The 14404-nt window shown below is 35.7% G+C and overlaps 1 long non-coding RNA gene across 1 annotated transcript in view; it reads right to left on the bottom strand.

The window, feature by feature from the left end:
• Positions 1–1441: 1441 nt before the first annotated feature.
• LOC141328207 (uncharacterized) overlaps positions 1442–14404 on the bottom strand; it is a 63947-nt gene continuing 50984 nt past the window's right edge. Inside the window, exons 3-4 of the long non-coding RNA XR_012355169.1 lie at positions 9833–9967; positions 1442–1500 (exon numbers count right to left, since the gene is read on the bottom strand). This is a non-coding gene — a long non-coding RNA (uncharacterized lncRNA). The remainder of the gene's footprint in view (positions 1501–9832; positions 9968–14404) is intronic.

Below are 14404 nucleotides of genomic sequence, written 5' to 3'. Positions count from 1 at the left end.
TTAAAAGAGTGACTTATAAAGGGTGAAAACTGATAAGACACAGGTGATGGGGATGACGCTAATGAGGGCTAAACCAAATTACACAGATCAACAGGGGGAGACAACGGGAGAAACCAATGACAAAACAGACGTGAATGTAACAAGTCATTTATATATCCATTTCATTGATTAGTCATTTATATTATGTTATATTATTATTTTTCCATTGTCGTTTAGTCTTGTGACTGTGTGGTTTCATGGCCTGTTTGTCCTCATAATAAGAGATATGAGAGAATGTTTATGAACCTCAAGGTTCATGGGATGCTGTTTTGAAGCAGTTTGATATAACAATACTTGTTGGATTTGTGCTCTTCAGACGAAGTCTGATCATTGAGACTATTCAATAAACTCTGCTCCTTTTTACCATCATAACTTCGTCTCCTGCTTCTGCTCTTTACTTTTAATACTTTTTCCTCAGTCAACGTTTTGTGTAATCATCAGGATGGAATAACATTTTGGCGTACTTCTTGGCTGACAAAAGACTGTTAATAGTGTTTTGGGTATTTTGGGTACCAGATAAGACCTCCTGTTAACCCGTCTGTTACCCTAAAATCCGCTAACACCTTTTTTCCACTGGGGTCAATTTGACCCTAGCAATTTAAAACCTCCAGAATATGTTTTTTTTTTTTTGCTAAAAGGTTAGTGTCAGGTAATTGATGTCTTTGTTGACTACTTAACAACAGTCTGAAACACCCCCCAACTTTCACTGTCAAACACCTGTGACACAATCTCACTGACAGAGAACCTTTGCGTAGAGGCCATTTTCAATTGAGAGAGCAATTCAATTGACAGTGGTTCTCGCAATACTACAGGTATGGTTGTGTTAGTTTTTATTTTTATTTGTATTATACTTAACATATAAAATTATAGTGCATATTACAAAATCATAGCATGTTATAGTGACCTCAATATCACCCAAAACAAATCAAATTGACCCCAAAGAACACCGATGTGACAAAATCTGTACAGGGCATTGAAATAATAATATCATGTTAATTTTATGTTTACCAAGTTTTCCCCATTAAATTAGGAAAAGTCATTCAATCTGAAGCAAAAAAAAAAAAAAAGTCAATTATATATTTACATACGTTAAACATTGAATGGGGTCAAATTGACCCCAAGGATAACAGTAACAGGGTTTGGGTATTAGACTGCTCTGCTGACGATGTTACTGGACAAACTGATATTTTCTGGTGGGATCTGGCATCCGGGGCTGGATCTTAATCGTCTAGGCATGGGGACAGCAATCTAACAAGCATTAATAGTTTTAATGAAGGATTAAATATGAAAACAGATTAATCTGATGTTGATAGAGAAATCATTTACTCCTGAAGTACTGCAGTGGATCTCGTGATGAAGTTGATCCACACAGTGAGACGTAACCAGACGATCAGATGAGATGGAAATCACAGGATCAATCAGTTTGTGAGGATCTGATGGAAGTGCTATCAGATGATTATCCTGATCAAATAAAGCATTATTATGAGTTTAATTGTGAATAATGGTATAGTTTGAGAGGACAGAAACACTCTCACCTGTCATACAGCACTGACGAAGGGAAACTATTATTTAGAAAAAAAATATGCATTTAAGAATGAGTTGTGTTTTGCAAGCAATACTATGAACGATGACTGAAAATGTGTTTTTCACATGTGTTTTTCTTTGTCTGAAACACGAGCACAGAATACAGAATGGAACTCGGAAACCACTCGTTTAAAACAAAGACCAAACCACAAACTACGCCCGTGAGAGAGTCTAAAGATTTCACTAGACATGTCAAACATTGGCTGGTTTCCTGCAGAAGATCTAAAATCAAACTGTGGCTGATACAAATGCACATGGAAAACAAAAAGAATCTGTCAAGTTGAAAGCGTTTGACCCACAGTAGTTTTCAGGGCTTGATCTGCACATGCTGGAAATACTGAACCCACATGATCTGCGGTTGAGCCACAGGAAACACTCTCATCCGATTACATATAACATGCGTTTTAGACACCTGAGATCCTGTAAAGAAGTAAATATGACTGATGACATGAGCTCTTGACTGAATTGACATCAGATCATTTGACAAGACACAGGGAAATGCCCAAACAATGATGGAATCTCATCTACATAAAATGCAAGTTTAATGTGTAGAACCTCACTGTAGAATAGAAACTAGTCCATAGTTGACTCAAAATCGTCCTCATCTGTAAGACAGGCACTGTACAGACAAAAGCACTCAGATGTTTTCAGAATGTCTTCTTTTGGGATTCATGGAGGAATTATTGGGGATTCTTCGGATTGACATTTCAGACCTGTGAACTAATAGAAACACACACGCACAAACACAAAAAGAGCAATCTGGATGTATTCTGCAAAACAAGGTCAGGAAGTCAGACTATGTTCTCAGTGTCAGGAAACAGGAATTGGTTAGTGAGTCAGATATAAAACCAGCCACACCATTCTGAACGCTCAGAAAAACAGCGTCATTTTGAGCAACATGTTTACAAAACTGTCTGTGTGTGTCTGATCATGGCAGTCGTTTCTCACACTTTTCTTTTGTTTTCTGTGCGTCTGATAGTGAATAAACAAGAGCTCCTGTCTTCCTGTGACTGTGTTCTAGGCTCTTGGCCTTATTTTTGCATTTATGTTCTTTCTCTCTCCTCAGACAACTCTAGTACTGCTCTGTTTAATTGCTTTGCTGCTGTTGTTTTTGAACTGCGGCACTTTCATCCAACATTTTATTTGTAAAGTGTCTCCTGAACGTGTTATTTGAACACATTCAACTTCAGCACTCTGACAAACCATTCCGTTCAGTTCAATTCAACTCAGATTGTTTTCTATAACAGTACGTATGGTTTCAAAGCAAACTGACAGATGAAGCATGTTTCTACATTACAGTTAAGAGGCCAGATCTAGACCGAATCTTCCGTAATCTCTATTCTTCAGGACGGGCATCGTGAGGTCGAAACAGGAAAGGAGAATAAATCGTGTAGCTGCTGTTCATAACATTAAGCGAATGATATTCATCAGCTTTTGATCTGATATAACTAGACAACAACTATCCTCGTGAGCTCATGGATGAGTAATATATTTATATTCATGATTAAATACATACAAAGCAGGAATGACGCACATATGTGACCCTGGACCACAAAACCAGTCATAAGGTTAAATTTTACAAAACTGAGATGTATACATCATATGAAAGCTCATTACATAAGCTTTCTATTGGTGTCTGGTTTGTTAGGATAGGACAATATTTGGCCGAGATACAACTATTTGAAAATCAGGAATCTGAGGGTGCAAAAAAATCTAAATACTGAGAAAAGTTGTCCAAATTAAGTTCTTAACAATGCATATTACTAATTAAAAGTTACATTTTGATATATTTACAGTAGGAATATTACAAAAAATCTTCATGGAACATGATCTTTACTTAATTTCCTAATTATTTTTGGCATAAAAGAAAAATCGATAATTTTGAGCCATGCAATGTATTTTTGGCTATTGCTACAAATATACCCCAGCGACTTAAGACTGGTTTTGTGCTCCAGGGTCACATATTATGAATAAACAGCAGTGTATAGTGAATAAACAGTGCTGTGTAATGTGTGTTGTTTAACATATAGATTATGATACATAAGAGGGAACATTGTTTACAATTTGTGAACTTTAAACAGAAAACACTGTCTATATTGATCATAACTATTCAATCATGCAGAAACAGACTTCATCAGCATGAGTTTGCAGAAGAGCTTGTGGTTTATATAACCCTCTTAAGAGTCTTTCTATCTATTTAGAGTGATTGCAACGAGGAAGTGAGAAGTGAAGACTATATGTGTTTTGTTTCATGGTTTGGTGGTGGCTGTTATATTCACAATGTTTTATAATGCAGTTTAAATAGAAAAAAGAAAAGGTTTAACCAACTCTGAGTTGAAACTTTAACTCTGAGTTGACTTCAAAGTTAAGCAGAGAAGAGAAACTCTAGGCTTTTGGTTTCAGAGCAGGCCGAGTTTGGCGCTTGCATCATGACTATGAAGAAAAAAGAAAAGAAAAAAAGCAGGGAAAACCCCAAAATAACACATAATACAGTTTACAGCTTCCTGCATAAACCAAAACATAAACCAAAATAAGTCTGACCTAAAATCAAAACGTAGCCTGGCCAAATCAAAAAAAATAAAACCATCTCATCTCAGCATTAGATTCAAAAAGGACATTTTGTAATTTTGGTGACATTTTTGACAAACTGCTTGATATTTCAGATCTCAAGAGATATCAGAATTTTTTTTATTGAAAATGGGAAAACGGGCATCTGATGACCCCTTTAAGGATAATTGGTAAACTGAATCCACACTGTATTTAACTTCATAAATGATTTTCATCAATGCAAAACATAAACGGCCGTGTTTAAGTGAAGGTGAATATTCAGTGTCAATATACTGGATCTGTGCAGTCGCTCTTAAAGTGACAGCAGCCTAATAAATCTCTGTAACCTTAATGCTCATCAAACAACTAAAGAAAGAGAGAAAATCACTCACTGCCTCTTGACAGAGCCATTTTGGTAGCTCAAGGATCATTTAAGGAACTCAATGGTTTAAGGATTAGTTAATAAATGTCAACTATTAATATAAATCCATCTAGGTTTAATTTAAATAAATAAATGTCTGTTTGAAAGACTGAAAATGTTGTATGCAAGTTATTTTTCTCCTTTTACAGTAAATTGGCAGAAAACCTGCACAAATATAGAGACAGTCAGACTCACAAGAAGCTCAGACTGCACAGACAGGAAGTGGAAACAGAAGTGCACTTTCTATTCTATTCTGACGTTTCTGACTAAATCATTCGTACCACTGCGGTCAAATCTTTACTGATTCTTAGTGCAATTTCTGACTGACACTTTCTTGATTTATAATATCAATAATTCCACACATTTGCATGAAACACGCTGTTGCCAGATTGATAAACCCACCGGGAGTTAATTAATTACCATTATAGAGGTATCACATGATTATTGATATTATAAATCAAGTAAAGCATTCATTGAGATTGTGTTCATGCTATGAATTGTTGTTTTCTCAGAAGCATGTTCATGTGTTTGTGATCTCAGATACTTGCATTAAACACACTGTTGCCAGAATCATAAAGTCACCAGGAGTCCAGCTGCAGTTCAAGATTTTCTTCTACTTCTGGTTTTATAATGGTTTAACCTAATCAACCCTTATTTTTCCTCACTCGCTCTCATAATCTCATAATTCAGAATTATTTATCCATTCATAACCAGTTATTATTCGTGCTGTTTTGATGTTGTATTGATGCTGTTCTAGAGCAGTGGAGGAGCCAGGATGTTTTCATAGGGGTGCCATAGAAATCTGCATTATTTCAGTATAAAAATGTGTTTGACTACATACTTTCTGATATCCACGCACTGTGCTCACATTTACTTGCGCATTAACTTACAAATAAATAATAATAATAAAAACACATAGCCTATCAGCTTGCGCCTTGCATTTTGATCTCGAATTGCAGAATATATTTTAGTATGCATTTGAGAAATGTTCTTTGATGCATATGCATGCATGCACAGTTTGCAGCTTTAATCGCCTTTTTGGTAATTTCATGATTTAACTGATGACAGAACTAGTCATAAGTCACTGAGTCATATTGTTTTTAGATCACAAAAGAAGTAAATGCATGCACTTGTCCATTTGATAAAATGTACACTTTTATACACACATATAACTTATTTTTACAGAAATGTATACAAAATTCAATGTGGTTCGTGCATTATAAGACACCAAATTGTAAGTTCTTTCAAAACTCCTTGCTAAAAATGTTATTAAAGTTTTGTTATCTTTATCGACAAGATGCACTTTCAACGAATTGGACTACTGTACTAGTTTAATTAAAACTAATGGGCTTAAAATGAATAATTAAGAAGAAATTTTTATTTATATTTTAACAATATACGACAATTTTTCACTAAAATATATACTGTATACTACAGTTCAAATGTGTTTTTCAGACTTACAACAAACATAATATCAAAATCTGCAAGTCTCAGCAATATAAATGACAGCATACATTACAGTTCTTTCAAAACTCCTTGCTAAACAGAAATAAATTAATACAAAACAACACAAATGGTTACATATTTGCCAGTAGACATAATCAGACTGATAATGTGCAAATTCAGGTAAAATATGTACATTTTCTTTTCGAAATGTACTAATATTTATACTCGAATTTATAGTAAAATGTGAATTATCTGTTGTTTTCTGTCTAAACAGATATTTACAGACTGCAGATCTCCTCACCAGATGAAAATGTAATTTATAACGTTAGTTGCTTTCTGGATTTGATTTAAGGCGTTATAAACTAATGTTCCCGAACATTGCAGGATGTTTTTGTGTGACAGAAAATGATTTCTATTATTATATGTATTTGATAACCATGAGCTAGTGTTAGCAGTAGCATGTTTTCAAGTTAATAAACAGTTTGCTAATAAAGTTTAGCTTTTCAGATGTAAACAAAAGGCATGTTGACCCAGAGAAACACGTTTGATCTAAATAACGGGTGATATACTGATATCTACACACCTGGAAAAGAGTTTCCAGACATGATGCTTGCTGTCAGATGCACACTGATGGAGGTTATTGTTGAGTTTTGCTGGTTTTGTTGATCCGGTTTTCAGTTCGGACTCGCGCATGCGCAGATGCGGAAGATCAAACGTCATCAGTGGCAGTTTGACCGCAGATCTGAGGCTTCCTGTCGGTGAACATCAACACAACAACACACTGATAGTAGATGTGTCATATCATGCCTTTATGAGAGACTGTTAGTATTGATGTTCAGTTGTGTCAAAAAAAGTGTTTTTCATAGCACTGATGTCTTATGAGGTTAGCGGGTTTTCCATTTCTGTCCTCACTGAATTAAAGCCTTCACTCAAAACTCATCAATCTGTCGTTTATAAACAACATTTAAGCATTTATTTAAGAAGCGCCAGAGATTCATATTTAAATCCAGAGATGGCCAAACAAACGTGACATACTGTGGGTTTGAAGTGAAAACTAAACCAAACAATATATAAATTGCCCTTTTTAATTAAACAGTGGTTTACTGAGCAAACTAATAAATGGAATTAAAATATTTCCCCACCCACATTAATCAATCTTGTTTTCATGACAGATTCATCCAAACAAACTTGAAATAATGCAGACTGATATATAATGAATACCCAACATACACTGCTTTATATATATATATTGTCTTGTTTCTGTCACGAAGGAAACACGAGGAAGTAGAGATGCGCGGTTGGCGGTTATAGCCGCGGATAAACCGCGGTTCGGGCGGATGAAGTGACGAAAAATAATATTTTAATTAAATTCGGGCGGGTGGCGGGCGGTTGTACCAATCAAATTAAAAAAATATATGTATACATTGTTAAATATTATCTGACTATATCTACATCCAAAAATATCGAGCACACTTTGAAATAGTCAAATTTTCATAATATGGCTAGTCTTGTGATATGATGCAGATCGACTGCTTGTTATTATCAGAGATGGGAACGCCGGCGAAGGAGATACGTGAAAAACTCAAAAAAAACAAACTCATCCCTCGCTCAAAGAGGAATAGCATATTTATTTTTTCTAATTTAAGTTTGTGGGGGTGACTGAGCCTATAAGGCTTAGCTACGATATGACGTTTTTTATTTTTTTATTTTTTCAACTGCCTACATTAAGATATTTATTTTTATATTTTTTTTTACTGCCTGTTGTTTCTTTTGGCATACAAACTAAGCATTGTCTGATAGAGATATCAATTAAGGTTCATCTGTGTCGCAGAATTGGTGTTGTTTCCGATTTCTACAAGCTCAATAACATCCACAGCAAAAAAATAAATAAATAGTCGAAAAACTGCACATTAATTAGATGTGCAAGGCAAGCAGGTACGTTTTTGGGGTTGCTATGGACAACTACAAATGTGAACATTATTAGGCTATAATGTAAATGAATTATTTTATTCGAACTTTCTATCTATTTGCTAAAAATAAAGTGAAATAGGCATTTAGTAGTATAGTAGTTTAGTAGTACCAATAGCAGCATGTTGAAATGATGTGCCAAAATGCGTTTTCTATTAAGCTACAATAAAAAAAAAATTGTACAGTAGGCCTGCAGTGCGTTTAATTTAGGCTATTTATTTATTTTTGTCCCTGCATGTGTGCCGATCGGAGACGGAGTTCACTGCTGATATTCTGAGAGCGTTATAGGGTGCTTCTCATTTGTGCATCCTCGTTTCCTTTCCTTGATTCCTTTCCTGTTGTCTTAGCTCCACCCCTCCAGGATGCGAGGGAAGGATGCAAGGAAAAGACGCGAGGACCGAATCGAATCAAGTGAAAAGACAATTAATGCTGGATTTGGCTTGCACGTTTGGATTAACTACATGTCTACATTAAAGTCATTCTCTATTCTCTTATAATCAATAAAGAAACATTCATTTAGTAATAAAAAGGAATAAGCAATTCAAACAAAGAGCCCAATCAGCGGATGGCGTTCGGATGCGGTTTTAAAAATTGGTCAAAAACGGATGGATGGCGGACGGATGACGAGTTTTGCGATGCGGTTGCGGATGAAATAATACGATTCACTGAACCGATTCTTGGATGATCAGATCCAACCATCACCAGATCCCTGTGAAACACACACATTCACACAACAGCAGATGCAGATTCAACATCTTACGTCATTATCTGTCTGATTCAGCTCTTAAATGATCATGTGATTCACTGAATCAGTTCATATATGAGTTTGATCCACTCACCTGTTTTCTGGATCATCCTCATGCTCACTGATGAACTGTGCTTTCCTCTGAAAACAACTGAAAGCAGACACTTGTTATTGCATATTGCCTGTTTATTCAAAGAGATTTTAAAGTTGAGATCAAATTAATAAAATAATCTGTTAAAGATGATAAAATGAATGAAAATGTGAACTATAAGATGACTGTAGAATCGTGTTAGGAGAGATCAGTCTTGACTCACCTGAAGATCCTTTTACGCAGAAAGAAACAGATCAAGAGCAGAAGAACAATGAAGATCAGGACAGAAATCCACCACAGCTGATCTGTAGATGTGAGAGAAATACATTCAACTGAATGACTGAATACATAAACTGATGAAAACAGCGGATCAATAGAAATGAGAAATATTAGAAAGCAAAAGGTTTACCTGCGTGCTGGAGATCTGGAGTCACTACATTCATGAGATTTTAGCAAACATGATGATCACAAATATGAGAGAAAAGATTGAAAGTGTATTGAATGAGATTTTATTAGTGAATAATCATCTGAAACTCACCTGAGTTTGGAGTCACTGCAGTTTGATTCCTCACTGAAAAACACATTCACAATCATCATCATTACCTTGAAGATTCACTGAAGATTCAGTTCAACACTGAGTTTACTAAAGTGATTCTCTCACCTCTGAAGATGGTGTTCAGACTGAACTGTGATGACCAAAAAATCATTAGAGCAGCATTAATAGTTTTACTGGATTAAATATGAAAACAGATGAATCTGATGCTGATAGAGAAATCATTTACTCGTGAAGTACTGCAGTGGATCTCGTGACGAAGTTGATCCACACAGTGAGACGTAACCAGACGATCAGATGAGACAGAAATCACAGGATCAATCAGTTTGTGAGGATCTGATGGAAGTGCTATCAGATGACCATCCTGATCAAATAAAGCATTATTATGAGTTTAATTGTGAATAATGGTATAGTTTGAGAGGACAGAAACACTCTCACCTGTGAGAACCAGAGCTGTTCGCAGTCAGACTGATGGAGGAGAGTGAATCTATCAGCAGGAACTCTGAACTCAAACCCGTCTGTGATCTGAATCTCTGCACACGTCACATTCACACTGCTCTCCATCATACAACACTGACAGACAAACAGAGCGATATCTGTGTCAAATACAATGATAATAAAATCTGAGATCTGAGAGTAAACTGGCCATGCAGAATGATTGAGATAAATCATGCAAACTCTTGTAATAATGTGTAGGTGTGTTGTTGTTAACATCCCCCATGCATTTAGAAGCACATCAGCTTTTTATATTCATGTGAAACTAACAGTGTTGGACAAGCAACGTGGAAAATGTAGAAGAAGTGTGAAGTTATTGTCCAAATTATATTATCTTTACTACTTAATTTGCAAAACAGGAAAAAAGACCAAAATGTGACTAAAATGTAACTCAGTGAATGTTGAACTGCTGTATAAAAGTACTTTAACATCGGCGGTCTCACATATTCATGTTCTATTGAACATCAGAACTTCAGAAGTTGCGCTTGAAAGTTAAAATAAAAATCAATTTTGCACAAAAAAATGTCGACAGCATGCGTGATCAAGTGCGCAGCTCATAAATACAGACCTTTTATCTTATAAATTATTATATCTAGAGAATTTTGTCATTTAATTTGCTCGATAGGTTTTACATTAACATTATTAGGCCTATAATCCAAAGGGGATAGTGGTTTTCAGAGTGGATTATTTCTGTCATTTTTTTTCAACAAGTGGTAAGCCATGTCCCGCAACCCCTTTCACTTCGAGCCACATCAGAAATTGACATCTTCGTGAACGAACAGGTGCATTTACAGTTTTCTGCCACTATGTGGGCGCTCAGTTTTTGGGCCAAAATATACTAAATGTTAATATAAAAATGTGGAAGGTCCTAAATTGTTAAACCCCCTTGTTAAAATGTTAAAAATGAGGAAAAATTGTATTGATTAGAACAGTACCGTGTGACATTTTGATAAAAGAAAAAGATAGCAGAGCAAAAAGAGACACTGACACGTGAGAAATCGTGATTGAGAACGTTTTCACAAATCGAGTTTGACCCCAAAACAATGTTTTTTGTATTCGATCAGTCCGCGGGTTTGTTTTTAAAAGGACGCGAAGAGCGCTTATCTTTCACATTCATTATAGACTACAAAGAGGTTTACGGAAAAGCGCTTTTCTGTGAAAATGTTCTTTTTTTTTTACTTTTCCAACCGAGCTAAAAGAATAATAAAATTAAGAGTCGAAAAAAATAAAAAAATCCAGGAGGACAGCATCGCCAGAATTCACACATCATGGAAAACAACGTTCCTATTTTTTGCAAGTGTAGCCTATTTATAACCCAAAGAAATCTGAATATCAAACCGCAGGTTTACGGATATACCTTAATTTACGAATTCCCCCGAAAACCTCCCGTGAGTTTTAGAGACGTCTTGAACTTACTATTTAAACGCATTTGTTTACAGGATCCTTGGAATAACAAGTTTACAGGGGTTCATTGGTTTAAGAAATTTCTGATCTTTTTTTAACATTTATTTTGATTTTATTTATGATCGTTTTTATTTGTAATGCACTTTTTTCCTTATTATGTGTTGAAATTACTGAGCTGCGGGAGATGAAGCGGACGCAATCATCAAATATGGTTCAAGCAAGCTGACGCCACGGTCCTGACCGCATTATCACTGTCTTTTATTGAGGCTGTTTTTAGCGAATATTTACATTTATTCACATATGACTGGTTTAACTGTCATGACTTTGGCTAATGCAGGACACTACTGTACTGTTAGCAAATAATTATGTAGGATTGGACTATTTTCCTTTTCAGCTGAACACAGAGAAATGTTGCAACTTAAAACACAGAAGGAATCAATCAGAGAGCGTTGACTCACTTGAAGTGCATTCAAACAGGACTGCATTTCCCAAAATGCCATTAGAAACCATTGATGCTTTTGGGAACGGCAGCCTCGAACTATTGTAGCACAGAAGTTGTGCAATTACATTTATTTAAAATGAAAGTTAAAAGTTCGTATTGATCACGTTTTATTGTGTAATGTTAATATAAATCATTTGTAGATTTCTATGCTTACCACTAAACATATTTTAACCATGTATAGCCTAAGTTGCAATTAAGGCATATTGAATGTTAAAATGCTTTACACATTTTTGCTTTTTACATTTAGTGTTTTATCATTTAATAAATTTCGTAGTTTATAAGTTTAGTTTAGTGTCGCATCGGTATCGTGTCTTTGTGTCGTATCGAAAACAAAATATGTGGCATTACCCATTCCTAAGTAGAATTCGCACATTTACTTTAAAAGCTGTTTTTGGCTTGATACAGTAAGATATTAGCACATGCAATGGCTGTTACATCAAAGCAAATTTATCCAGATCAAAAAATATTTATGATGCATATTTGTGGTTTAGTCACGTGTTAAACCATGCGAATCATTTAGCTAAAGACTGGATATTAAATTGGTGAGCTATAGACAGGCCCGTCGCGACAAGGCAGGCAAACCAAGCAATTGCTTGGGGCCCCGAGCTGGCCTGGGGCCCAAAGACAACGACTGGTTAAGAATAAAATGCAGCGACAAACTGTGTGAGCGCCCCATTGATAGTGAATGCAGTAAAGTGCAATGACACTGTTATCGGGATCCCCCTCAAGGGGCCCCCCCTCGCTGATAGCAGCCAGCCAACCACGAGATCTCTGCTGCCGGCAAAATACAAAACTTTCTCGGCAGTCATGAAGCGGAATTATGCTTCAGGAAGACAAAAAAGAAAGAAGAGAAAGGAAGAGAAGGATAAGAAAAAACAAGACAGTGGTAAGTGATAAATTACACACATAAAATAGCTCTACTTGTCTTGTACAAATGGTGAAATTTTGCAGCAGGTAGGCTAGCAGAAATATGTTTATGTATGTTAGCTAAGCTACCTGCCTGACAGCAAATGCTGCTTGTAACGTACAGCTAGAGCAACTTTTTTTTGAACGGACGGAATATGGTTACATACTGTAATATGTTTTTTAACGGGATAAGGAAGACGCAGATCTGTTCCAGAATCGCTGTTTATCATATTTAATGACATGACATTGCTATAGCTTTGTAATAGGTTTTGATGAAAGTGGCATAGCATGCTATACTAACTATTCCACTGTGATAATCTATTTAGGTAAACCACTCAATAAATTATGTGCATCAAACATTAGCTTGGGATGTTTTTAAGCATTGGTAGTCGACTCACAGCACTACTAATAATTAGTACATTTAATAATTTTAACATTTAATTATAATTTCATTGTTTGTTAACAGTAAAAAGTGTATTTATATAGCACATTTCATACACAATGGCAATTCAAAGTGCTTTACATAGAAGAAATTAAAATAATAAAAAGAAATAAGAATAATTAAAACAGTTTAGAAAAAAAAAATACAGTAGCTACAGTCGGAAGAACAGCTGCACAGTGCTCATTCAGTAAATGCATAGCTAAAGTCTAAAGATTAATTAACTGTCAATTTACCTTCTATTAATGATTGTTATTATTATAAAGTGTTACCATCTTTTCTTTCTCACTCAAGGTGCTTTGCTTAAATTTCTCAGGCCTCAGGCTCTTCCTAAGGATACCTCCACTGATGAAGGTAGAGTGAATTTCTCTCACTGACCTGAGCTGAGCTGTTAAAAGTGACCTCTTTCAATATGCTATGATATGATAATTTGCACATGTTTGAGAGAACTGAAAAATGTTAATGTGAGTATGTATGTGTGTGTGTGTTTTTAAGTATGTTGGATTTAGTTATTGTGTACTTTTTTAATGTATATTTGATTTTATTTGTGGTGTTTTTTGCAAATGTTCAATTGTTGAAAATGTAAAATTTTATGCACAGTATATGCAACAGCAGTATTTGCACTGTAAACCTTTTTTATTTATATAAAGTGTGAGTGAATTTAAACTGTATGGCTATGCTGTGGTTCCTTTGCGTGCGTGCGTGCGTGCGTGCGGGGCCTCCATGTCCATTTTGCTTGGGGCCCCCAAATTCCTTCAAACGGCCCTGGCTATAGATTACAAAGTGAGCCAAATGTTGTGGACCAGCGTTTCAACTTGGTCAGTTTTTACCCATATGGTTCATTTTACCCACTGACTCAGGTCAACTTACCACTAACTTGGGCCACAGGATTTTTTTTTTAATAAGAAGTCATATTTTCAGAACCCTTTGTCTTAAATACACTCCGATGATTTAAAATGACAGGAAAGTTTGAAAGGTACTTTCAGTGTGCCTCTGCCTAATTTCCTTTCTCTTCAGGACCACAGAAGTAAAAAACACGGCTCATCTTACCCCACTCCCCTTAACTGTTTTCAGAGCATGTCTTTTGAACTTGCTAATCAAGTGTGAAGTATAGCTCCATATTTAAAGGTTGTAAGGTTATAATCCTTACCTGTAACCGATCTTCAGTCACGCTGATGCAGAGTGAAATGCTTTACGATGATATATGTGGTCTGGAGGAGCTCAGTCACGCATGCACTGAAGCTCTCGTCGTATCTTCCCCCTC

Source organism: Garra rufa, chromosome 1, assembly GCF_049309525.1.
Source record: "Garra rufa chromosome 1, GarRuf1.0, whole genome shotgun sequence".
NCBI classification, from domain to species: domain Eukaryota; kingdom Metazoa; phylum Chordata; class Actinopteri; order Cypriniformes; family Cyprinidae; genus Garra; species Garra rufa.
This window is presented reverse-complemented; position numbering and strand designations above follow the sequence as displayed.